This window comes from Mus musculus, chromosome 4, assembly GCF_000001635.26.
Source record: "Mus musculus strain C57BL/6J chromosome 4, GRCm38.p6 C57BL/6J".
NCBI lineage: Eukaryota > Metazoa > Chordata > Mammalia > Rodentia > Muridae > Mus > Mus musculus.
Genome location: NC_000070.6, coordinates 42,027,462 through 42,055,115, shown reverse-complemented (window position 1 = coordinate 42,055,115; position 27,654 = coordinate 42,027,462). Strand labels below are relative to the sequence as shown.

Here is a 27,654-nt window from a genome sequence, read left to right as displayed (position 1 = left end):
TAACGGTCCGTTTCCCGGGCTGAGCCAGGGAGGGCGGGGAGTTTAGGCTGTGCCGACCCCTGAGCCCCCCTTCAGGTGACTCCAGCCCCTCAAAATCTCCATCCAGGGCCTAAATGTCCCAGCTCCCCTGCCGCTAGACCTCCCTCTTTGGTGACTCCAAGTTCGGGTCCCTAGATAACCCTCCTCCTAACGCTTTAACTTCTAGTGATTTCCATAGCATCCATCCCATCCTGTCCCGATGTGACAATTGGCTTCCGGGGGTGGGGGCCACCTGCCTCAGTGTACCTGAGGACTATTCAGACTCGTCCTGGAAATGATGGCGAAGGGGACTTGCGACTGGGAATAAGTGTTCCTATCATGCTGTTCCACAGGAACCGTTCAGAGCCCGGACAGGTCGCGATTGAGGAGATACGAGGTGGCGCTGGAAGCGGAGGAGGAGTGAGTTGAGGCGGGAGATGCGGAGGAGGGATGTGAGGCCGGGGGTGGGGGGAAGGGGAACGTCCCGGGGCGGGCGGAGCGGGCCCTCGAGGGGCGTGGGCTGCTGCTGTCCAGCCCTTGGGGGCGGGGCTTTCTGGAGGGCTCGGTTCCAGAGGTGAGGTCTGTGGGTCAGCCCCGCCCCTCCCGGTCCGGCTCTGCCTTGTCTTTGCAGTATCTACTGGGGCTGCTTCTAATTTTTTCCTTGGCTGCGAATGTGGCGCAGGGAGCGGAGGTGAGGGGGCTGCGATCTCGTGGGGGCATGAACGAGGTTCAGTGTCGGTGGACGGATGTGGGGGAGTCCAGGCGCCCCTGCCCCGCCTCATGTCATTGTCGGGTCGCCCTACAGCTCGGCGCACCCCCGGGAGCAGAAGCTGGAGCCTCTGCGGGGCCTAATTAGCTGTTTGTCGAGCGGCCTGAGGCCTGCTCCCCAGCGCTCGGGTCGTGGTCTCCTCTGTCGCACCCCCACCGCTGCTGCACAGACAGCCGGTGCATTAAAGAGTTAAAGTCACGCCCACTGCCTCCCTGACTTTACCACCGCAGACGCCATTGGTGCTGGGAATCCCACTCCACACCTGCTGTTTCTCAACCCACAGGGCATCCCTCCCTGGTAGGAAGCCTTTGCATGTGTAGGACTCCATTGCTCCTAAGGGTCAGGCTTGTAATTACTATCAGTGACTGGCTCTCTGCCACGCCCTCCCCAAAAGCACCCACACTGAGAGTAGGCCACATCTTTCCCCCACCTATCAGTGTTCCCACAACTTCAGCTGTTACCACCTAACTCTAGCCATAACTTTGCCAGATGTCTGGAGAATCCTCTTTTCCTGGGAGTGGATATAAAACATTTTAGCCAAAGTTGAGGAGTCTGCTGTCAGTGAGAGGAAGGACCAGTTTCTAGAAGCTGTCTCCAGCAGTGTACCCCAGGAGAGTGACAAGGGTCGAGGGTCCAAGGTCCTTCCTATAGTTAAAACCCCAAACTGGCTCCCCCAGTCTGATCCCAATTTTTTGTTTGTTTTTGTATTTAATTTTTTAAGTGTGTGTGTGTGTGTGTTTGTAATGTGTGTGTGCCCACCACAATGCATGTGCATGCAGAGATCAGAGGGTATGACCCTTTGTGAGGGTTTTTCATCCATATGGCTTCCCGGGATGGAATTCAGGGTTTCAGGCTTGGCACCATGGCCATCCTGACAGCCCCATCACCGTTTTAAAAGTCCTTGGTATCAGCAAGAACTAGCAGTTTGGAGAGAAGTTTGTGCAGGCAACTTGATGCAGGTGGGGAGGGTCTCGGTTGCTAGCATGTTGCTAGGTGCTCAGATGTGTGCATGATACATGCAGGTGTGAGTCCTAGGCTGCTGTGATGGTTTGTATATGCTTGGCCCAGGGAGTGGCACTATTAGAAGGTGTGGTCCTGTTGGAGTAGGTGTGTCACTGTGGGTGTGGGCTATAAGACCCTCATCCTAGCTGCCTGGAAGTCAGTATTCTGCTAGCAGCCTTCAAATGAAGATGTAGAACCCTCAGAGCTCCTTCTGAACCATGCCTGTCTGGATGCTGCCATGTTCTTGCCTTGGTGATAATGGATGAACCTCTGAACCTGTAAGCCAGCCCCAGTTAAATGTTGTCTTTTATAAGACTTGCATTGGTCATGGTGTCTGTTCACAGCAGTAAAACCCTAACTAAGACAGCTGCTGAGCATGTTAATAGAAGACGGGTCTGTGTATCCCCCAAGCCAAGTAGAGTCTCCGTTTGCTAAACTATTTCCTATGCTTCCCTACCTCACTGTGTGTGTGTGTGTGTGTGTGTGTGTGTGTGTGTGTGTGAGAGAGAGAGAGAGAGAGAGAGAGAGAGAGAGAGAGAGAGAGAGAGAACATGCTCATGTATATAAATGCAGAGGTCAGTATCAGCTGTCTTCCTTATTTTTTGTGACAAGGTCTCTCACTGAACTTGGAGCTTGCTGATTCAGCTAGACTATCTGTCCCCACTTCCCAACACCACACCTTACACAGCTGCTGAGAATGGAACTCAGGCCCTCAGTCACACCAAGCTCTTTACCAACTGAGCCTTCTCCCCATAGTCTTAGTTTATAGGTTAGTAGAGTGTGCCAATACACTACAAGAATTTTTTCAAGAGGTGGGGAAGCTATTGGGTTAAATACAGAAGTTGATATAAGTAGCTATTGCGGGGACTAAAGATGGCATTGGCTCCTTTGTTTATCAGCACATGTTCATTGTACAAAGCCATGCGTCTCAATGACATTTTTTGTTCAAGTTTGTTGTCCATATCCATTCCCTATTACCCCCCTGTGTGTCACTCTTACCCCTTCCTGATAGTTTCTTTCCTCTTGCAAAGTAGTTTTGCCTATATTTTCATGCCATATAGGCATGTGCGAGCTCCACTTATGAAAGGAAACCTTTAATGATTGTCTTTCTGGGTCTGGCTCATGCCACTTGGTATGAACTCCAGTTCCATTCATTTCCCTGCAGATGGTAGTGTTTCAGTCTCCCTCATGGCTGAATAAAGCCTCATTGTACATATACATACAGCACATCTTATCTTGTCCTCTTTAATGGCTGTATAGGATGAGCCCATTGGTTGTTGTGAGCAGTGCTGTTGTGTAACTAACTGGAAAGGAGCAGGTCTGAAGGTCACTGAGGGTGGAACCCGAATCCTGACCAGCTTTAAGCCCCTCCTCTGTGTCCCTGGTAACACTAAAATTTTAAGGAAGCAGGAAGAATCCCATTTTATGTGGGAATTTGAGATTTTTTTTTAAATTACATTTTATTTACCTACTGGGAGTACAGGAGCACACACACCAGCAGTGTACCAGTAAAAGCCAGACGACAATCTGTGGGAACGTGAAAGGCAGCCTGTGTTCTGGTTGAGCCAAGCTTACCACGGAGGCTCAGTAGAAAACTCTACAAGGGATGGAACAGTGAGTCATGTTCTCAGACGTAGGTGCTGACACCATGGAGCCCCCAACTCCATAATCCTGTGACTATCAGTCACGCAGACAATGTCACAAGCTCCTGGCATTCTGGCTAGACTCCACCCCACAGTTACCTGACTATAGCCAGGCATGCTCCTTCCCGAAACTACCCTGCAAATGCGAGATAGCCCATCCCACTATAAAAGGGGCTGCTTGGCCCCTCCTCTCTCTCTTAAGCTCACACCTCACTTATTCTCATCTCTAGTTCTCCTTCTCTTCCTCCCTTCCCCCTTCTCTCCACGTGGCCATGGCCGGCCTCTCTTTTTCTACCTTCTCTTTCTCTCTGCCTTTCTACAATAAAGCTCTAAAACCATGAACCGTCTCTGCTCATCAAGACCCACTGTGCTTGAATGATGGACTAGGCCTTCCCTTAAAGAGCTGCGTCTAATCTTCTGATAGAAGGCCTCCCAGCATTTCCAGCAGACACCACCAGACCAAGGACTCTCGCCCGAGTGGAAACCACCCAGAGCCCCTTTTTCCCCTTCCCCCTTCTCCCTTCAGCCCTGGGGCTGACTGAGCCGCCCCTGGGGTCTCCACCCATTCTCAGCTCTTCCTCCATGTCCAGCAATGTCCTGCGATGGCCAAGACCTAGAACCTGTCATCCCTGGACTCCGTGAAGCCCAGGGACCCGGACTGCTCCCTCTCCATCCCCCGAGGACTGGGATTCCGTGGCTTCTTACAACCTGATGCTCACCCTAGGGGCGTGGAGAGTGCACAGTAGTTTCTGAGTCCATCCACCCAGAGCCCCAGAGCTCGGGCGGGCAGGTTTTCTCCCAGCCCCATTATTTCCCCACTCCCACTGCCTGACAACAGTCTGCAGACGTGGCTTCTCTCCCCTGCCATGTGGGTTCCAGAGATCAAACTAGGCCATCAGGCTTGGAGGCAAAGATGCTTTTCCTGATGAAAATACCCCATGAAAGGAAGGACGGTAGCAGGGATGCTTCCTCCTGGGAGAGCATGACTTTTCATATATTTTTTAAAATTTTTTTCTTTTCTTTTCTTTCTTTTTTTTCTTTTTGAGACATAGTCTCTCTATATAACCCTGGTTTTCCTGGAACTCTCTATGTAGCCCAGGCTAGCTTCACACTCACAAAGATCCACCTGCCCCTGTCTCCTGAGTACTAGGATTTAAGGAATACACCCAGCTCATTTTATGTGGGAAGTCCCACAAAAAAATTATCAAATAGAAAGTAGGGGGAGCACCCCAAACTGAAAGACACCGGGCAGAGAAACAGACAGCAATAGTGTAGATAATGATTTGACCACAGACTCGGTAGGAAAATGTAGTAAAAGGCACCTGGGTACTTCAGTTACATTGTCCATAGAGTTAGAAAACAAAGGAGTGTGCTACTGAGAACAGAGGGCCAGATGGGCCAGCTTATACTTAAACAAATAGCACTGATACCTGACAGATCCAAGATGAGTGACAGTGGATATATCCAGGGGTCTGAGTCAGCACAAAATGGTGGACACTAGCTCACCCAAGAATCCCAAAGTAAATGGTGATATAATTTGTTATCTAACTACTTGTGATGATTTGAATGCTTGGCCCAGGGAGTGGCACTATTAGGAGGTGTGGCCTTGTTGGAGTAGGATTGACCTTGTTGGAAGAAGTGTACACTGTGGGGGTGGGAAATGAGACCCTCATTCTAACCCCATGGGAGTAAGTCTTCTCCTAGCAGCACTGGATTGGCAAGGACGTGGATGTGAGCCAGGGCTTCAAAATTGGGAAGGGGAAGGAAAAGGAAAGGGACAGTCTTGATTACATGGGATGGATTCCTGTTGGCCATCCAGTATTCCTCAGAAGGCAGCATGTCTGCTGTATTTTGCTAGCCTACCTCAGAGGAGAGCTGAAGCAAGGGCAGGAAGCTGGGGCTTCTTTGTGATGTGGTATGAGGGGTAGGGGGTGGGGTGGAGCGGTTTGGGGGTGTGTGGGTGGATACCTCTGGTTCATAAAGAAACTCTGGATCTATCACCATCCCATCAAGTCAAGAGGAAGTGGTCATGGGAGTTGCTTCCTCTCATAGGACCCTGCAGGTTAGCACAATGTGTCCGCTGCTAGCAGGATACAGAAACCCCAGGTGGGAGAGAGTATGGATGTGTGTATCATCTTCCCCTCCAGGGTAATTCTGTGCCTAAAGGAAGGAAGACCAACCCTTAGTTGATCCTCAAAGCAGAGAAACACAAGGCCCAGGCTCACTGAACTAACACACTCCCAGGTGTTTCCCTGAAGCACCCCAAAGATCAAGGAGGTCTTCTGACAGGCATCCTCTCTGCCCAGTGGGAGCTAGGCAGAGAGCCACAGAGCTAGGAGATTACAGGGGGGACCTGAATGAGGGGAACTGATGGGCTCTGGCGGGAAACCGAATGAATGTGCACACTTTCTGGGTTAAGATGGAGTTGGTTCTTCCTATGCCCCACTCCAGGCTGTTATCCGGCTTCTATTTCATGGCAAAACAGGGCAATTGGTCCTCATGAATTCATGTTTATTTTATACTTTTTTCCATAGAATATATTTTGGTCATACTTCCCTCTTCCCCAGCTTCTTCCAGATCTTCTCTGCCCACATATTGTTACACATAAATTCATGGTGCTACTCAGTCCTCATCATCCACAACTGGACAAGGTGGAGGGAAGAGGGAGACTCTGGAGCACTCAGCCTTAAGTGGATGTCTTTATTAAGATACCTCCTGCCAACGCTTAGGGATCTGTGTGGAAGATGAAGCAGAAAGATTGAAGAGCCAGTGGATGATCTTAAGGAGGCAGAGTCTTCTCCACAAATTCTTTTTTTAAATAAGTCTTCTCTTTCTTTTCTTTTCTCTTCTCTTCTCTTCTCTTCTCTTCTCTTCTCTTCTCTTCTCGTTCTCCTCTCCTCTCCTCTGTTCTTTTATTTCCTTTTCTTTTCTTTTCTTTTCTTTTCTTTTCTTTTCTTTCCTTTCCTTTCCTTTCCTTTCCTTTCCTTTCCTTTTCTTTTCTTTCCTTATTCATGAGTGCACTGTCACTGTCTTCAGACACACACCAGAAGAGGGCATCAGACCCCATTACAGATTGTTGTGAACCGCCATGTGGTTGCTGGGTACTCAGGACCTCTGGAAGAGCAGTTCCTGCTTTTAATCACTGAGCCATCTCTCCTGTCCACCCCCCAAATTCTTAACCTTCACTCCCTGCCCCCACTGCATCCTAGAAGGGAGGTCATAAGATATGCAGGGCACAGGAGTGAATGTGTGCCTGTTCATTTCCTAGCTTTATGAAGTCTTGGCATGACAGTCTTTTGACAGAAAGCAACTGAGACACCTGAGCAGGGGCAGAAATTCCCTGTTCCTATTCAAAAATTGCAGCTTATAAGAAATCCCTGACTCTAGGGCCTCTGTTCTATTCACCCTCTCAAATTCTCCATGTGCTTTGTGTAAAAGAGTTGGCCGCTAAGTTCTCATAGCCTTAGGATCTTACCTATCAAAGGCCACCCTTTAACATACCTCTCCATTGCCATCTGTCTTAATTAGGGTTTTACTGCTGTGAACAGACACCATGACCAAAGCAACTCTTATAAGGACAACATTTAATTGGGACTGGCTTACAGGTTCAGAGGTTCAGTCCATTATCATCAAGGCGGGAACATGTCAGCATCCAGGCAGGCATGGTGCAGGAGGAGCTGATAGTTCTACATCTTCATCTGAAGGCTGTTAGACTGGCTTCCTGGCAGCTAGGATGAGGGTCTTAAAGCCCACAACTACAGTGACACATTTCCTCCAACAAGGCCACACCTACTCCAAAAAGGCCATCCCTGGGCCAAACATATTCAAACTACTACACCATCTTACTTTGCCTTTGCCTGAACAAGCTGAACTATAATGGATGATTATAGTTTGTAAAAAAAAAAAAAAGAAAATTGTATTATGTTTTAAGTTTTTAAAAAAGCGCTTAAGATTTTCAGAAAAACTTATTGGAAAATACGAAGTTCCCGTAACCCTTTCTAGACCCTGGCAGTTTTCTTTATTATTACATCTTATGTCACACTTTTTTTTCCTACAGTTGAGGGACCAATATTGACGAATTCCTAAAGTCCACCTTGTACATTCCTTTTCACTTTTCTTTGTTAAGGTCACCGACTATTGATTTAAACATTTTTACAAGGATTGTTCTAGCAAGATAGGGAGTAAATGGCATGGATTATGGCAGAGGCGAAGGGGGAGGGGAAGGAGGTGGAAACCCACCTGGGAAATCTGGTGACAGTCACATTGCGCTGGCAGAGGGGAGGAAGGGAGCTGCTCCCAAGAGTGAGAATTTCCAAGTGGCTGAAATGGTGAAGGGAGAATTCCAGAAGACCTTGGAGTAGCTGGTGAGTAGGCCGCCAGCAAGGCTTTCTTTTGTAGAGGAGGAGCCCTACTTGGCTGAGCCTCTAGAGAAGCTCACTGCTGAATGCTGGGTCAGAGGGACCCCCAGTGTAAATCATCATACACTGCTGAAGGCACATACAGCAATGTCTTCACACAGATAGGCTGGAGGACGTCATCCACACACACTTCTCTGGAGAAGGCGTCACGTGTTTTAGCACAAGGGCTGCACAGGTCCTGTTCAGGCTCCTTTCATGTAACCTTTGCCCAGGACTCTACCAAGATGGCATGCAGGCTGAGTCACATTGATGTTTTTGTTTGTTTGTTTGTTTGTTTGTTTTTGTTCTGTTTTAAGAAAAGGTCTTGCTATGTATGCTGGTCTCTAGTTCATGATGGCCGTGCTGGGATCCCAGGTGTGCAAGCACCATGTCCAATGGACTCTGATGCTATCGTCCTGATTGGTCTGAATGGCAGCTGAGGCTCATGCATTATTAATACCACCTACTCTGGGCCACTCCCACTAATCAGACATTCCTAGTCGTGTTATACACGCTACGATTTTCTTTCTTTTATAATCTCTAAGTTTTTGGGTATAGTTTTTCTTCATTCTTGAGAATTTCACACATGAAATATGACAATACTCATTTTCAATTTTCCCTCTAACTCCTCCTTTATCCCCACCCCCCAGTGTAGTCGCCAGCAGCTACGGGTTACTGGGTTCCTGAAAGGAAAGCTGGGGTTGGATGGGAAAGTCAGTGAGAGAAATAACAAGCCAAGACAAAGTTCTCTGATCAAGGCCAATGTTTACTTGTGAGTCAGAGCTTATAAAGGGGGTGGGGGGACCCATCCCCCACCACACCAGGATCTCGCTGCTTTGTCAGGATCCCTGCTTTCAGCAGGTAGTGGCATCTTGGAGGAAACCGCAAATGTGGCAGGACAATAGACTTTACCTAGGTCGGAAGACTCCACCCTAGATGGGCTAGCAACTGTGGCAAACCAAGTCTGAGCCAGCCTGCTCAAGACTGGGGGGAGGGCACATGCTAGTATGTCCTCTTCTAACTTCATGTCTTTTTTTTTTTTTTTTTTTTTTGGTAGCCCACTAAGTCCAGTTAGTGCCGCCTATATGCACATGAGTGTGGGCATCCTATAGAGTGTGAGAAACCTAACAATGGCCACAGCCTCAAAAACTAATGAACTTCCCTTCCCCTGCAGCTATTAACAGCCAATAGCTCCTCAGTGAGGGGTGGGGCCTGGAGATCATCAACCCTATCTATGCCAGGCCGGCTTGATCTTGTGCAGGTGGCGCTCATCACTGTGAGCCATGCCATGTCCAGAAGACAGGACTTCACCTCACCTCGCCCATTCTCCAGGTTATATTCCTTCCATCTCTTCTTCTGCAAAGCTCCTGAGCCCTGGTGCTGGGGTGTGAATACAGATGTCCCGTTTAGTGCTGAGCGTCCGGTCTCTTCAGCACTGTGACCAGTTGTGCACCTCCACTTTGACTTGTGTCTTCTGCAAAAAGCAGCTGCTTTGATCAAGGTCGAGAGAGCTCAGGTCTATGGGTTTTAACATTTATATTTACAATGCAATTTGGCAACATGATCACATTAGTTACTTTTCTGTTGCTGAGATAAAACACCAGAAGAAGAAGGAGAAGGGGGAGGAGAAGGAGGAGGAGGAGAAGGAGGAGGAGGAGGAGGAGGAGGAGGAGGAGGAGGAGGAGGAGGAGGAGGAGGAGGAGGAGGAGGAGGAAATGGGTTTATTTGGGCTTACATTCCCAGAGGGGATACAGCCCAGCACAACAGGAGAGGCATGGTGGTGGCAGGAGTGTAAGATAGGCCTGGCATCGGGAGGCTGGCTGATCACATTTCATTCCCACACATGAAACCCAGAGGGAGCAAAGGAAGCAGGGCCAGGTTATAAAACAGCAAAGACCACCCCCAGTCACCTACATCCTCCAGCAAGGTTCTGGATGTCTTTAGGAACTTCCTAAAGGTTCCATAGTGTTCTCAAGCAGTCCACCAGTTGGAGAGCAATAGACATGAGTCTATGGGGGGAGGGGGGGTCATTTCAAGCTACAATAATGAGCATTTCTAGTGCCTATGGTTGTTTCTGGCTGTTTTTGTTTTTTTAACTTTGAAACTCCCTTTATTTTTGTGTGTATGCATGTTTTGGCTGCATGTCTGTCTGCACCATGTATGTGTCTGGTACACAGAGGCCAGAAGAGGATGTTGGATTCCCTGTGACTGGAGTTTTAGGGAGTTGTGAGCATCTTTGTTTCTTGAGTCAGAGTCTCACTATGTAGCTTAGGCTGGCTTTGAACTCAATATTCTTCTGCCTCAGACTGGGATTACAGGCATGTGTCACCATGCCCAGCTTACCAGAATCCTTAGGAAAACAGATTTAAAAAAAAAAAAAGTTGTAACATTTTAAATAACTACATCTTTGAGAATTTCATGCATTTTTACAATGTTTTTTTGATTATCCCTGTGGAGGGACTTTTGTGTCTGAGGCTGTAATCCTAGCTCATGTCTATGGGAGTCATAGTCCCTAGAGTAGAACCAGCTATTGTTATTTTGCTAAATATTCATGCTGTCAAATTTGTTTCCTAAATATTTATGCTTACACCTATAGATGTGGGCTATTCTTTGCCTTGGCCATAGAAGCTTCTTTTTGGAGTGGAAATAAGTCAAAGCTGAGATGTATCGCTGGTAAAAGAGTAAGGAGGGAGACTACTTGCTCCAACCTAAGCGGAATATCATATTAATTCCCCCCACAACCACTACCACCAAGGCTCAGGAGAGGGAAGGAATGCAGGATGGGAGGAACATCGTGAAATGTTGGCTTCTGGGCTGTGTCCGTCTCACTCATGGCAGCTATGGCTGCCCCCACAAGACCTATACAAGATCAAGTCAGCCAACACTCTGGTGTGGATGCGGGTAGATGATCTCCAGGCCCCTCCCCTCGCTGAGGAGCTGTTAGTTGTTGGCAGCTGCTGGGGAGAGAGAATCATTCTGAGCATGTGGGTGGACCGAAGACACCCAGAGGCCCACCCATCACATGGCTCGCTTGCCGCTGGAGCTACTACAACGTGAAAGTCTGTGGTGGAGAGATAGGAGAATGGAGTGAGGCTCGGTGAAGCCCCAGCCCGAGCCGTCACTGAGGGCCATGTCTGGGTCTGTGATCAGGCAGCAGCAGGGGCCTGTGTCTATGTCTGTGGCTCACATTATGACCAAAGGCCACGTGGATGTCCCTGGTCTGGTCTGCTGCCTGGAACCACGTTGATGTGCAACGACTGTGCAGAGATGGCCCAGTTGGGGGTTGAGGGGACTCAGGTGAGCCCTGTGGCAGGTTAGGAGAGCAGGATTGCTGTCCCTGCCTCTTGCCAGCTATAGTACTCCTGAGAGCAGGCCATGTTCGTCACCTGGGTGACATCACTAGAGTTGGCCACGATGTTAGGAGTGTGGGTGAGCTGGCCTCCTACTCACTTGCTGTGGGGTGGTGCAGGTGAGGGAGAGATGGCCCTCATGTCCCTTGCTGGCTGCAGCACTGGGTGAACTGGTGGCCCAGCGCTGGAGACCTGTCCTGGTGCTGTGAGTGTGGGAGAGTTTGAGGGCTGATCACCTCAGCTACCACCCAGGCCCAGATCCAGGGTGTTGAGTTGGCCCACCCCAACATCTGCTCCATCTATGAACTGCTGGAGCATTAAAGGAGACGGTCCTGCAGATCCAAAACTGCAGGACTTCCATGACTCAGGGCAACAACAGGGTTTCTGAGAGGAGTCCTGGTAAGGATCCAGTATGGATGGTGTAGCAGAAACCAGAGGCCTCAAACCAGACTAGTAACACAGCAATGAACATTTCCAAGTACAGACATGTGGTCTAAAAGAGTATACTGTGGGACACACTGTGACACACTACAGCTTCCACAATGAGAGTTTTTAGGTTTGTATTTGTTTTTTATTTTTGGGGTTTTTTTTTGTTCTTTTATTCTTTATTTTTATTTTATTTTAGGGGGAGGTTACAAGAGTGGAGGGAAGATACAAAGAGATGAGGAGAGGAGAGGATTGGGGTGCATTCACAAGGGATCAATAAAGTTAAAAAAAGAGACATGACGTTTAGGAGGGGAGCTTGCTGGAGGGGGTAAAGAAAGGTGGGTGCCATATTTGTGTATAAGTATGAAATTCTCAAAGATAAAAGTATTTTTAAAGCTGGGCATGGTGGCACTCGTGTAATCTCTGCACTGGAAAGGCAGAGACAGGTCCATTTCTGAGGCTCGCTAGTCTATCAGCCTGGCATTTCAGTCTCTAAGCTCACAAATAGTTCACAAATAGTTCTACAAACTAAACATAGAGTTCACATTAACAGCAGCATGGGCAGGAGAACTGGCCACACTCCCACCCACCTGTCTGAGACCCAGGCTGACCAGCTCAGCTACCACCCAGACCCAGATCAGGACTTTGAGTTGGCCCACCCCAACATCTACCCTATCTACGAACTGCTGGGGCACTGAAGGAGCTGGTCCTGCCTATTCAAAGCTGCAAGATCTCCAGGACACAGGGCAACTGCAGGCTATCTGATAGGTCACCAGACTCAGTGGCAAGTACCTTTATCCACTGATCCCTCCCACCCACCCCTACCTCTTAAGTTTCTATTACCTCTCAATATCCCATTAAACTATGAACCCATCAATGGAATATTCCATTGAGAGTCCTCAGAATTCACTCTCTTCACCAAAGCCCACCTTGGAAGATAGCCACATTGAAGATCAAGACTTCAACATGAGCTTTTGGGAGTCTTTTCAGATTCAAACCATAGCACAAGTGTATACATTTGAGAAATACTATCTTCCTGCTCTCAAGACAATTGACAATATAGTTTTAAAGACAAGACTAATTCACACATCAGTGATTAGTCCCAGCTCGCCCACACGCACAGCACCAGGGCAAGCTCAAGCTCTCCAGCACTGACCCATTTACCCAATTTTACAATCGGCAAGGGCAGGGCCAGATCTCCCTATGTTCCGTCCCTGAAACCCACATGGCAGAAAGAGAGGACCAACTCTTGAAAGTTGTCCTCTGACCACCACATGGTACAAGTGCAACTTCACAATGAATAAATGAATGTATAAAGATTGTTTATTTAGAAGGTAGAATCTACTCAAGCGATTGGCTCCTTGGGATGTGTTTGGGAGGTGTAGCTCTGTCCTTGGCTCTTTCTGCTCCCTCACTGTTTTCCTTCTGGATTTCTTGAGGTGAGGGCAGCTTTTCTTGCCACCGGCTCCCATACCCACTATTACCTGCTTCATCATAGATCCAGAACGACATGGCCAAGTGACTGAGGACTGAAATGCCTGAAATCATGGGTCCAAATGAATCTTTTTTCCCCTTTGTGCTAATGTATTTTCTCTCAATGATGGGAAGATGCCTAACACACTACTCAGGGTGGGCATGAGTGTTCATCAGACTAGTAGGGTGAAGACTGAACGCTGAGGAAACTATGAAATAGACTCTTCACAGTTTTGGGATACAAAGGTTTTATGAGGCCATTCTCACTGGGCAAGATAGTCTAAAGGATTTCCAGAATTCCTGAGTGTTACAGAAACATCACAGTATCCACAGGGATCAAGCAATTAGCACAAATGCAGATTAATGGGACGAGGACAAGAATGACTGTTTCTAGAAATGAGCTGCAAAACACTTGCCCCATGCCTTAGCTGCACATCAATAAATGCACATCAAATAAAGCTACAAGAATATCTAACCACAACTAGCTACTGTTTTTGTTTGTTTGTTTGTTTGTTTGTTTGTTTGTTTTTATGATTCGGGCTGGAAGTGCTCCTCTGTGCAGGCATCATTGCCCTGAGCAGGCTGGGTGGTGAAATATGGATAGAAAGAGCTGCAGATACACAAAGCCTTGGACAGAGTTCCACAACAAGCCGAGTTGGTGAGCCTCCATGGACAGCAGTGCTTATAATCTCTTCCCACTCAAACTGGAGGCTTCCCCTCCTTGCTCTTATTGTGCAATTTAAAGACACTGCTGTCTTTGTGGTTGGAACACTGCTGGACTTTTGGTTTAAACATGCTGTTGACCAAATGTCTTACTGAGGAATCTTTCCATTGGTCCAATTCTGTAATGAGTACAGGCGCTGATAACTGACTTCCCGAGGAGCCAGTGCTTACACGGGATTGAACAGTATGTAGCCTAGTAGATCTGATAACATGTTATTGGCTTGGGGTTTGATTCTTAGTCCCTTTCTTCACTTAAAGTTAAGAACTCTAATGTTGATGATGTGCACAGATCTGTGTAGAACAAAACCTAGGGAAGAAATGGAAACTGGGTGGTCGTCAGTGTGATTAATCTGGGTGGGATGAGGTTGTGGTGTCATACTTTCTTTTAGCTGGAATGCATTTTTGTACCACAATGTAAGTTCCAATAAAAGCTTACTTAATTAAAAAAACAAAACAAACAAACAAACCTGCCACCTTGGTTTTCCCTTCCACACCTGCCCTTTTTGTATTTCTGATGTCTGATTAACCCCTTTAGTGAATATCAAGGCTTTTCATTTCTGATCCTTAAATATGTTCTCTCCCTGAACCTCTGTGTACTTGTCAGACACATTTCCAGGTAAGGAAGGTAGAAGTTTCTCTGTCCCAGTCACTCTTCCTGACAATGTACCTGGTATGCCAAAGTATTTAGTTTTCTGAGGATGAGTAACTTATAAGTAGGCAAGTGTAGGGGGCTGATCTGGTATTGCTATGTATTCAAATGCTAAATATCAGCCCCTAAGATCTGGTTGCCCCCTGGGCTGTTAGGGATGGTTAAGAAATACAAGTTAATAGTTACTAGTATCATGCCAGATGCTAGTCTAGATTATCACAGAAATATACACCCTAGGTTGCACAGATAATTTATACCTATAAACAAGCAATGTTTGCTTGCTCAGGTATGCTATAAATAGATGGATAGTCTTCAAAACTCTCAGATACTCATAGAATAGGGCATTTAAAGTTTGTTTGTTGTTGTTGTTTGTTTTTTTATTTTTTTATTTAAGACCTTCTTGACATAAAGGCATGTCAGCTTCTGGCAGTACCCCATTCTATTTCAAAGAAGATGATGAGCATCAAGAATCTCCAACCGGAGTTTGCCTCAATGTGGCAAGCTGCCACAGGGCAGAGAGTTGCCCATAATTCAACTACAGACATAATGCTGTTCAGAAAGGACAAACAGGCTCAGGGACATCTGCCAAGCTCTGCCAAGAGAGGGTAAGCAAGTCCTTTATAATTCCTGCTTCACAAAATGTCTGTCAGATATACTGGGCCAGAAGGATGAAGATGGATGCTCCAACATTATGGAGACAATTCTGGGGAGCTGTCCAGGCAGCCATTTCTCAGCCATTTCTTAACCTTGAAAGCTGCTTGCCTGCATTTCCTACAAATTCAGGTAATATTTACCCCTTCTCACATCTCTAATGGGGATGAAGGCCAGAGAGTTATAGTCTTACAATTAAACTTAAGTTATAAAGGATCTAAAAAATATACTTTAGGGTCTAAAGAGGTTTTTAAGGATGGCAAATGAAAGTTATGTAAGTTGGAGGACTTGAAGGTTTAAGTTATAAATGGATGTTTTAAGGTTGATAATTGCAAGTTATGAAAGTTAGAGAATTTAATGCCTAAGATGGTAATGAGAAAATGATTTAAATACAGAACTCTAAACTCACCAATATAGGCTAAATAATAGAACACTTTCTCCAAATACAAAAGGAGTGGACATTATGAATGTTAATTATTACACCATAGATTTCATAATTGTTCTTACTATACACACTTTATTGTTGTAAGAAAAGTAGTCTTTTTATTCATACAAAAGAGGGAAATGTAGGGAACTGATCTGGCACTGTTATCTATTCAAATGCTAAATACTGACCCCCAAGATCTGGTTGCCTTTGGTGAGGAGAACCTCAGGTGTGAGGAGATCTTCATGAACACAAAATGATGCTATGTAACCTTGCTTCCCAAGTTAATTGATTAATAAAAGGCTAAAACCTGTGATTGGGCAGTAGATAGAGGTAGGTGCGTTTTCAGCTACCTGGCTTGGGGTCACAGGTAGGGAGAAAACGGAGAAGAAAGGACACACAGAGAAGAGGAGGCCACCATGAGAGTGGATGGACCACGAGCACATGGCCAGGAGAAATGGCAAATAACAAGGGACATATGGCTGGGATGTAAGTTAGAATAACTCCAAACCTGCCCAATCTAGGCTCACAGCTTGTTAATAAAATACAAGGATTGTATGTCTTTTGTACAGGCTAGCTTGAATATGTAATTCCTTTTATAGGCAAACATAAGAATTGCTTAGCAATCTAGGACTCTGCTTGGCTTGGGCTATGCACACATACCACACTCCAAACAATATGCCTATGCAATCTGTAAGGAACCTAGGACCCCCATTTGTATTGAGCTATGCACACAGCCATCTCTAAAGAATTGAGGGCTGGAGAGATGGCTCAGTGGTTAAGAGCACCGACTGCTCTTCCGAAGGTTCTGAGTTCAAATCCCAACAACCACATGGTGGCTCACAACCACCCATAATGAGATCTGACTCCCTCTTCTGGTGTATCTGAAGACAGCTGCAGTGTACTTAGATACAATAATAAATAAATCTTAAAAAAATATTTTAAAAGAATTGAATAAGTTGTTCCACTCTTAACAACCATTGAACTTGGACAGTTTCTATTCAAAGATGTTGCAACTACATCTTGTAAGAGGATAGTAAGATTGATATAACCTGAATTAATTTTGGGTGCATGGGTAACAAGATGAAAGTATGTACTCTGGGTGAACTTTTAGGGAGTAAACCCCTATTTGCCATCTTATGCCTATGTATAATTGGGTACACATATCAAAAATCAGGTGCATTATGGAAAGAACGTGCACCGTAGGAAAGAGGTTATTATGCCCAGATCCGAGGGTCCCCAAAGACCACTAGGAGTTGAACTCTAGTATGCAAAGACAAAGAGTCTTTATTCAAGCTCGAGCTTGGACCCTCAGGCCCCTCTGATGAGCAAGGTAGCACAGAAGGCCCCAAGCATCTAAGGTTCAGCCCTTTTATTTCAGTTACAGCAGGGTGAGTGGCTTATCAGCTTGGCAGTTACATGATTGGTTAACAATTATTTCAGTTGGCTTAAAGAATTTATATCTATCTATAACGTCTGGAACATTAGGTATTTTCCTGCTGGTGAACCATGTTTAGGGTGGTTCCTTCCTGGAACAGTTTGTGGTTTTCTCAGTAATTAGGGTTGAACCTGAGGATAGGGCCTAGTGTATAATAAAATGGAAGCCTGGTTACAAGATGGAGTTTGTCTTGTCAAGTTGGGGCCCTTCAAGGTTACATAACACTCTGTCAGTCTAGATAAAGAATCACCTATGCAACCTTTAGCAACCAAATTCCTCCTTCTCTTAATTCCATAAAAGGAAATGCCAGACAGTCCTTGGGGACCTTTAGTCAGTGGCCCACAGTCACTATTTTAACCACATTCCTTCTTTCTCTTCTATACTATCACTTTGCTTTGGATACAATTTTGTACTTTGCAAATCTGTATCTGATCATTTCAATGCTGTGAATAAGATGTCATGAACCTGGCAGCACTAAGCCCAGACTCTGACCACCAGGAACAACTACACAGCTGTGAAGAAAAGAACCAAGCCAACGGGCTGGTGGAGAGGGGTGGGTGGGTACAGGGAAAATGGAGAGCAGGTCCTGCTTGTGAATGTGACATTCATGACCAAAGGTTCATGACCTTTAAAGATAACCATGTCTCTATCCTCTGCTGTAGGCTGAATTACCACACAAGTTTTCTTGATGGAATAGAGGTCTTTGTGATGCGGTCTGGTGGCCTGATTCATGCACATGTCAAGGCTTGGCCCTGGGAGCTATTAGGCACATGGACTCTGAATGTCCTAAGAGTAGGATGGCTGGTCTCCTCATGCTGATGAGGTTCTATGTGCTTTCTGTGGGACACTGAATGTCCCTTGTATGTCTATTTCTGCATCTTCATCATTGTCCTAATTGTCTGGCAAGTGCGTCAGAATTACCAAGGATTGAAGTGCGAAAATAGAAGAAGCTGCTGTCGGGTAGGGAAACCCTGTGACCAATACTGAGCTGGTAGAGACGCTTTCAAGATCCATCTTCCACTTATGGCCTCACTACCCCATCTGACAGTTTGGATATGATACTTTGAAGGGTGTTTATATAATACCTTTCTCCTGTGAGGCCTTTCCTTACCAGAATGTTTATGAGTTGTAAACCAAAAACCATTGTATTGCTTTGAATAGAAGATTAGCATTATCTCAGATCTCCCAATACAGGAGAATTTCCCATTTTAGTTTGTTACGGCATTTATACCTGGAAAGCTTTTTATATTAGAACACATCCTATATGTGTTCTATTCTTTCTACTCTTTTGCCTGCAAACTCTGGTAAAACATCACCCAGTAGACGGATAGGAAGTAGAGTTCAGATTAGTTTCAAAGAGAACCAGAAAGATGGAGAAGAAGGGAAAGTCAGGGAAAAAAAAAAGTAGAGCCTAGCAGAAGGCAGGGGAGGAGAGCGTAAAAAATACACATAGATAAGGAAAGGAAAGGAAAAGTGCAAGATATTTGTCACAATATGAACACAAAAGAAAGTTCCAGCCTCACATTCTAATATTTTTCTCTTTAAGCGTCATCAAAAAGTCAGACAAAGGGCTAAAGATGCAGCGTCAAGAGGTAAAGTTCCAATGTCCCCTGACTCCCCGCCCCGGGAGAGCTCCCACAGTTCCTCTTCTCTATGACCTTGCCCAGTGCCAAGTGCTCTAACTTCTGAGGTTCCAGAGCCACTAACTGGTGACATTTACAACGGACTGATCTTGATGGGAAATGAGAAATTAAGAATGTTAAAAAAAAAATTCTCTGCCTTACTCCCCTGATAAGAAAGAATTGAGGCGTCCTTAACTGTCATTTACTGAGTTTATGACCCTATGGGATTCATTTCACCTATGGGTTTATCAATAAAATAAGCACACTATTAATTATCCCTACAGGGGACAGTGCGTTGTAAATGGTGGTGCTCTACCCAGACAAGGCACAGAGCACCAAGTCTAGGAGCTCAGCTTCCTGTTACTGTAGAATCCCACATAACACTGTGTCCTGATTCCTCAGCCAGGAGACTTTCCCGAGAAGAAGCTGAGAAGCCATGGGAGCTGCTCTCTATCATGAAAAGGTGACTTCTTGATCTCTGTATCTAAACTCTGACAATTTCTTGGTCTGATCCAGGCCAGGGGTGAGGAAAGGGGTAACTGAGGGAAGGACAGACACAGGCAGGCAGGTTTGCCAGCTGAGAGGGCTGCCAGGGCAGAGATGGGTCACAGCTCAACAGGGAAGAGCCACCCCACACCCAATCTGTATGTTAGGGTCTCAGCAGGTCTGAATTTCAGAACGGACTCACGCATGCTCTGTAAAGGACATTGCTAGGGTTGCACCCAGACACCAACCTGTCAAGAGAGGGAATTCAGCATAAAGAGGTCACCATGTCATATGGTCTTCCTGCTGCTCCCTTCCAAAGGCAGAGCCCTGGGTTTGGCTGGACACTGCTGCTATTACCTCCTGTCTGTCCTCAGAGTGGGGGAGCAGTTGTTGGGATGCCATCTTCCCATCATCTTACCCTCTACTTCATTTCTGGAGAGCACAAAAGATTCCCAAGAGTTTCTGGATACAGCAGCACCCCATGCTTTGAGTGAGGACCTCATTTCCTACAGTGTAGGGTTAGAACTTTGGGACTGGAGAAAAGGGCCCAGAAACCTCCAGACACAGTCTTCCAAAGAGACAGACAAAGTTCGTTCATTAATGGTTGTCTTATTTTTCTCTTCCAAGCCAAAGCTGGGTCCCCAAGCAGGGAAATGTGCGGCAGCTCCTGTGTTTAGATCCCAGCTGCCAAATCTGTGAGGCTGCGACTGAAGAGATTCAGCAGTTAGTGCAGAGTGAGAAAAGTCAGCTCTCCCCTGCTTTTTTGGGACTGAACCAGGGTTCTGCTCACTCTGCACACCTGGAGACGTTACCCATGTCTTTTGAACAGAATATGGAGCTCTGTTCCAGGCACACCAGACCTCATCCACGGGTGCCTGGAAACCAAACACTAACACAACTAACGGGACACTTAACACAGTTGACCAACACATTCGGGGTTCAAGAATGCTGGACTGATCGTCTCCAGCTAGACCAAAATTTTCATCTCGCCAACATGCCCATGGTCTCAGAGACTGTGACTTCTTCAAGGCTCAAGGAACCTATGGTTTTAATGATTGAGGAAACAATAGTGCAAAGCAAAGCAAAGCTTGACCAGGAAAGCCAAGACCTTCATCACGTGAAGCCCTCTGTGTCTTTACTACCCCTGGACCCAAGCTTGACACATACTATGTCCTTACATATGGACTCAATGCTGTCTTCCCATCTGCCATTACTTAGTCCTAAAGTCCGTGGGCTTCTTGAACTACAGGTAAAAAAATGCATACATTTCCAGAAGTGGGGTCTTCCGAGACGTGTGGAGGAGTCCCTGAGGTAGCTCATGCCAGACCCAACATTATTTCGTCGATCTCGAGAAAATCCATCTTCCTGCACTCTGAGCAGCAGTTCTAAGGTCATTGAGGACAGAACTGGGATCGTTTCCCACAAGACCAGCAGCTTGTATTCGGCAGGCCAGCCCGTCCAGACCTTCTGGGTTTCCAAACGGCCTGTTATAAACCTGCAACAAGGAAGGCCCTGGCACCAAATTCATACTTGCTTGCCCTCTCATGAAGGTGAACATCTAAGGAATTTCTATCCACTCCCCAGGGCAAAAGCTAATGACTCAGGGGACAATCTTCAGAGTGAATATTATAGCCACTTATTCTGTGGCCTTCCATCTCTTCACAGTGAGTCCTTGGATGTTACTTACTTGAGTTCTCAAGGTACCTGCAAGAAAAAGGATATGTCCAAGCCCTCCACAGATACTCAGCCCTCAGGGGTACTCTCGGGCCTTTTCTTACCCAAAACACCATGTAAGTCAGCCTATCCCTCTTCCCCGACCTCTCTGAATGGCAAGACTCCCTGTGAGCGTGAAGGAGCACAGATTACTGTCCCGTTCCTGTCGCTGGCTGAGTGTGAAGCACTGGAACGCCACCTCCTAAAGAAACAACTCAGCAAGCTTCAGTGGGGCCTGCCAACACTCCTCCTCCAAAACCAGCGCCGAATGCTGTGTGAAGCACCCAGTGAGGCTAAGACAGTAAAAACTTCCTTGGCAAGGAAGCCCTTTTTACATCCCACCAGGGACATCTTCCCAGAGCACACAGTTAGGCTGCTGGAATTCCACCTGCAGAAGCAGCTGATTCACCTCCGCTGGGGGCTGCCCCAGAGGATCCAGCGCTCCATGAATATGCTGCTCTCCTCAACAGACCCGCAGTCCCTGCCCTGTGGCAGCAGTAGCTTACCCAATGTGAGCATCTCACAGCCCGGGAAACCAGAGGCCAATGGGCCTGGTGACATGTTCTCACTCACAGCGGGCAAAGGGACAATCCCCATGCCACACTTGTTTGCCAAGACAAGGGAAATGTTGAAAAGCCATGTTGATTCCAAATGTGAACAGATCCAGGAGGGCAAGGTCCCGGCCCAAGTCTGGAAATCTTGGGAATGCAAAATTCCTGGAAGCTTAGCAACAGTGGCTCCCTTCCCTTGGATTCCACAAGGCCAATGCAGGAAGTTACAGGCAGAAAGTAAAAGTGACCCTGACTTACTTCACAAAGTTGTTCCCTGGAAACCAAAGACCCTCAGCCAGGAGACACAAACCTTATCTGGTACTCTCTTTGAACACTGTAAGAAGCCCCAATCCCTGCCTAAGGAAACCATTAAGAAACTGGAGACAACTTTACATCATAAGTATCTGGCCTTCCTGTCAGGCCTGCCTGCCCTTTACTGTGTAGCTCTCTCTAGGCCTGCATCCCCAGCAGTCACTAGCCAACCTAGACTCAGAGAGAAGATGCCCAAAGCTGTCAAAAGCCCATCAAATGCTCTGACTCAAATAACCCCACTTGAGCCCTGCACTCAGGATGACAGTGGGGTGTCTGCGGACACTGCAGAAGAGTTCCAGCCTGGAGCAGAGGCAGACAGAAGGACAGAGAAGGTGCCTGCAGAGAGTCAGCCTCCCCCATGCAGACCCTACCCAATAAACACACATATCTTGGCCAAACTGAATTTCCACCTGAAAAAAAAAGATCCTAGCAATGCAGTTTGGGATTTCTGAAAAGGAAAAGAGAGAATACAAGGAGCTGGGTACAGCCGACCTAGAGAGCGAATCCATCCAGGAATTTCTCAGAAGTCTACACATGTCAGAGAGCACACTGCTTCAGGAACAGCCTGTCGCATGCCCATCTCTGCCAGCCCCAAATGCAAAAGGGGTCCACCCTAAAAAACAGCCAGCTTCTGCAGTACAGGATGTGTGTCAGGCGCAAAGGCCTCCTCCTTCCAAAGCAGTGCCCCATAGTTCTGCCCAGCAGAGCTCCAAGGCCTCGCAATCCCAAAGGGATAAGACCCAAGTCTGTGTTGACATGGAAGCTGGAGGGAAAAGGTTCAACCTAGAGAAATCCAAAGTCGTGGGGGACCTTGGAGAAGGGGACGCAGGTCTTGGGTTTTCCCTGGTCAGTCAAAAGACACGCCAGGATGGAGAGCAGGAGAAGAGGCTCCTGCACAGACCACTCCAGGGCTCCTCACAACAGGGTCACACCTTTCATCTTGAGGATGCCTGTCCACACAGTCCCCGGGAGTCCCCTGAGCTCCAGTTCCCAGACCCACCTCCAGAAGTCTTCATGGAGACAGACTCTGAGCAGGACATGTGTTATTAGACGCGTTCTCACGCCCGGCCAGGAAGAACACCACAGACCAGAATCTTCTGCGGCAAAGCTTTATTGCTTACATCTTCAGGAGCCAGAGTGTAAGAAGCAAGAGCGAGCGAGAAGCAAGAGAGAGAGAAAAGCAAGAGAGAGAGAAAACGAAACCCCGTCCCTCTTAAGGAGCATTCTCCTTCGCCTCGGACGTGTCACTCCCTGATTGGCTGCAGCCCATCGGCCGAGTTGACGTCACGGGGAAGGCAGAGCACAAGTAGTCATAAGATACCCTTGGCACATGCGCAGATTATTTCTTTACCACTTAGAACACAGCTGTCAGCGCCATCTTGTAACGGCGAATGTGGGCGCGGCTCCCAACATCTCCCCCTATCCTTTTAATAAGAGCAAATAGGCCACCCATATTAATGAGAGTGGAGATAGAGGTCAAATCCCCAGTGTGTAGGTAAAGGAGCCATGTACAGGATTAGCTCTTAGGCTCACAGGCTTTTACCCAGAGCAACCCTGACCTGCTCCCGTGTCGTTTTGCCTGGGGGAAGGGAACTAGGACACTGAACCTTCATGAAAGATGACATGTCTCCCTAGAATAGGCTCATATATGCCGCAGAGCCTTTCCATTGCAGTGTTTAGCCTTGCAACTCTCTCGGGCTGCTGAAGCACACTCACTGTATCCCGTGCAATGAGTCTAGCCTCATGGGATATAAGAGCTGAGTGGCCAGCGACCTATTGCCTAAGCATAGATAACCATATATCAGGGGGAGCTCCATGTTCTAGTCCTGCAAGCGCCTGGGCAATAACCACCTTGTCTCTCCTAGTTTGGGCCTTAAGCTTACAGACCAATCAAAGAAGGAACACTAATCCACAGCAAAGTGTATCTCCAAATAATATTAATCCCACCCATTTTTTAAAGAAAGAAAATGCTGAGGAGATCCAATTGGGTAATCCTTTGGTCAGCGACAGGTCCAAGCGCGTGGAGTTGACCTGAAGTCTCAATTCCCGAAGGATCTGTTCAAATTCAGCCATCCAATTCTGTAACATATACTGAAAAAGACTTTTTGACAAATTAGCTGTCCTAGTAAATTTAACATACTGAATGGAAATAACACACAATCCCGGAAACTTTTGTTCACATCCCTGCTGAGTTATTTGTCATAATACATCTAGTTGTATCTGGACAAGATCTATGAGTTGATTAACCAGCATGAGACCTCTCTGTATCTTGACATTAGCTGAGGCCTGTTCATCTATGACTGTAGTCACTGAGGCTGACAAAGTGTTAATGGTGTCAGTCGTCTGGACCTGTCCAGACAGAGCCAAGGCTGTCTGAATTAAGGCTAAACCCAGTTCCCAGTTAGTGGTAAAAAAGCAGGAGGATACTTGAGCATTATACATCACCGTCATTGGGAGTGGAAATATCGACATTATCCCCCAACGCTGCTCTCTCATTGGACAAAATAAGGCCCAAATGCTGCATAATATCCCTTCCCCAGAGGTTAACCGGGAGTGGGAGCACATAAGGTATGAATTTCCCTTGCTGTCCTTCAGAGGATTCCCACGTCAAGGCAACGGAGCTTATAGTGGGACATGATTGATATCCTAGGCCCTGTAATGAATGAGATGACTCTGTGGTGGGCCATGCTTTGGGCCACCAATGTGTAGAAATTATACTTTTATCTGCTCCGGTATCAAGGATGCCTTCAAACTCTTTTCCGTTGATCTTAAGGCAGAGCTTAGGTCTATTATTCAAAGATACAACCAAATAGGCAGAATCATTTCCTGAGGAGCCCATCTTCTTTATCTCAGGTCCTGCAGATTTTTCCCTGGTATTATCAGGGAGGAGCAGCAGCTGAGCTATCCTATCTCCTTTACTAATAGAAAAAACGCCTTTAGGGCTTGAGCACAGGACCTGTATTTCAGGGGAATGTTGACAATCCATAACTCCAGGGTGGACTACTAAGCCCTGTAAGGTGAGTGAACCCCGGCCGAGAATAAGGCCCATGGTTCCCGGGGGCAAGGATGGTATAGGCTCCACTGGCACCGGCTGAATACTCATTTGAGGCATTAGTAGGAAGTCGGAGGCGGCACGCAGGTCCACCCTTGTGGGTCTTCCTGGGTCCTGACAAACCGGTTCCCATATCTTTGAGGGCCCTGGGACCGAGGGCCCGATGACCCGTTTTTTGGCACATAAGCTGATTGACTATCAGGTGGGGGAAGAATTCTGCCCTTTATATCCCTCACAGAGCGACACTGGTCGGTTCTATGATAACCCTTGCCACACTTAGAGCAAAGAGTGAGAGTCCCTCCCTGTTTATCTGGAGCTCTGCAATCTTTCTTAAAATGCCCAGGCTTTCCGCAGTTAAAACATGTCCTCTGATCATTTCTGCTCATGGAGCGGTTCTGAGATTGGAGGATGGCGGCCGCTAAGCCTGCATTGGTGAGAGGTCCCCCAAGCTCTCGACAGACCCTGAGCCAGTCTTGTAAGCCTTTGTTCTTTCTTGGGGCTATGGCCGCTCGGCACTCCTTTGTGGCTTGCTCATAGATTAGCTGTTCTATCAGAGGCGCAGCTTGTTCTGACTCTCCAAAAATACGCTCTGCTGCCTCTGTCATTCTGGCCACAAAATCTGAGAAGGATTCCTGAGGTCCCTGGATTATCTTTGTTAACTGACCAGTGGTTTCACCTGCTCGAGAGAGCGCCTTCCAGGCCCTAATAGCCGTGGAAGAAATCTGGGCATAAGCTCCCCAATGGTAGTTTGTCTGATCAGCAGAATAAGCTCCCTGACCCGTTAACAAGTCAAAAGTCCAATCTCTCTGCTCTGGAGTCAAAGCAGCTGCGTTTGCTCGGGCCTGCGCTTGTGCAGCTTCGTGCCAAAGCGCTCTCCATTCCATATATTTGCCCATACTAGGGAGAGCGGCTTTTACAACCGTTTGCCAGTCAGCAGGAGTTAGTGCCATGCCGGCGAGCCTGTCTAACTGCACCAAGGTAAAATTAGCATTGGTTCCATATTTACGGACCGACTCGGCAATTTCTTTAATTTGTAAGTATTCTACCGGAGCGTGGACACGCCCACCCTCGGCTCCTTCAAAGACCGGAAATGCCTGTTGTATTTTCCTTTGTTCCTCTCTGGGAATGAATGAGTCTGCGCACTGCCTCTCTGCGCACTGCCTCTCTGCGCATTGCTGACGCACTACGCAGGGCGGGGACTCCGCATAGGGCGGACCTTGAAGCCGACTGCCCTGAGGCCAATCAGCAAACTGGCCTTCGCCAGCCGCTTTTGGCTTTTTTCTTGACCAATTAGCTGGCTGGTAATGGGCTGCTTCTTCCTCCCAGTCTGTTTCCTCAGAGGAGAATTCTTCATCTGCTTCAGAACTACTAAGAGCTGGCTTCCTGAGCTCATCTAGTGACGAGTATCTCCTAGAGACCTCCGCTAATTGATCTTTCTTCTTTTCCCTTTTTCCTCTTTTTCTTCTAATCTCTCTCCAGGTATTCCTACCTAACCTTAACTTTTCCTCGGGTTCAAGACCCTTGGAAAGGCCTGTATACTTATTTTGTGTACCATATTTTCTCTTTGCTCCTACTCTCTCTCCCCGCTTTACTTCTGATAGCTTGTCCTGAATTTCATCTAGAATCCGCCCTATCTTAACCACTTGATAACATGTGAAAAGGAACAAAAGGGCTCCTAACATTAGAAAAAATTCAAGGCCAAACATTTTCCACTTTACTTCTGATAGACTGTCTTGAATTTCGTTAGAAAGTTCAAGGCCAGGCTTACCTCGTAAAGCTGTACTCACTGGTACTCTCGTTCCCCAGCTGAAAAGTTCTGAATTCATACAGTTGAATCCTTCTTAACAGTCTGCTTTACGGGAACCTTTATTACCGCGACCCGCAGTTCTGGTTCTGGAATGAGGGATCTTCCTTGCGCCAGTCCCGAGTTTTTTCTCGTCCCGGATTTCGGCACCAATTGTTATTAGACGCGTTCTCACGCCCGGCCAGGAAGAACACCACAGACCAGAATCTTCTGCGGCAAAGCTTTATTGCTTACATCTTCAGGAGCCAGAGTGTAAGAAGCAAGAGCGAGCGAGAAGCAAGAGAGAGAGAAAAGCAAGAGAGAGAGAAAACGAAACCCCGTCCCTCTTAAGGAGCATTCTCCTTCGCCTCGGACGTGTCACTCCCTGATTGGCTGCAGCCCATCGGCCGAGTTGACGTCACGGGGAAGGCAGAGCACAAGTAGTCATAAGATACCCTTGGCACATGCGCAGATTATTTGTTTACCACTTAGAACACAGCTGTCAGCGCCATCTTGTAACGGCGAATGTGGGCGCGGCTCCCAACAGACATGGAAGACAGTCAAAGCGAGGAATCCATTGTCCCAGATCGTCCTCTGAGAAGTCAGTGATGGCCTCCTTATTAACTGCTCCCCATATTGTAGACAGTAAGCTCCGGCCTCGCTCCCGGCAGCTTGGCTCTGTCTCAATATTAGGCAACTCCCGCCATTGCCCTCGGCACTGTCCTAGGTTGGCTTATGCCACTCACCACAGAAACCTACCCTAGCTCCCAGGGTTTACTTCAGAAATGCTCTTCTGGTATTGGAGACCGCCCTGCATGGTGACAGTTTCTAGGCTCCCCAACCTCTGTATCCCTTTAAGAGCACAGCATTGTCATTTTCTTTGATGAACAGGTAGGGACTGCACTACCCAAAATGTATTTTCTATCTCCGAATGAGTTGTCTGTCGTCTTTGTCTCTGCTGTACATTATTAAGAGAAGGTATGAAGGAAATAAAAATGCCCTCATCCTGGGAAGGAGACTTGAACTTACTTCAGACAAGTCAGTTTTCCTTACCCCAACCTAGAATGTGAATTAAACACTTGACCAGAAAGGAAGTCTCTCGTGTATTATACAATAAAGATAAAGATCAGGCTTGAGTTCCTTCACCAAACTCTGCCTGGCTCATATTTTGG

The 27,654-nt window shown here is 47.1% G+C and overlaps 1 pseudogene across 1 annotated transcript; it reads left to right on the top strand.

The window, feature by feature from the left end:
* Nucleotides 1-371: 371 nt before the first annotated feature.
* On the top strand, nt 372-27,572 carry LOC108169009 (annotated as a pseudogene). The gene is made up of 6 exons (XR_003955195.1): nt 372-438; nt 14,845-15,233; nt 18,510-18,555; nt 18,988-19,048; nt 19,699-22,685; nt 27,032-27,572. The product of XR_003955195.1 is annotated as a Fam205a-2 pseudogene (transcript).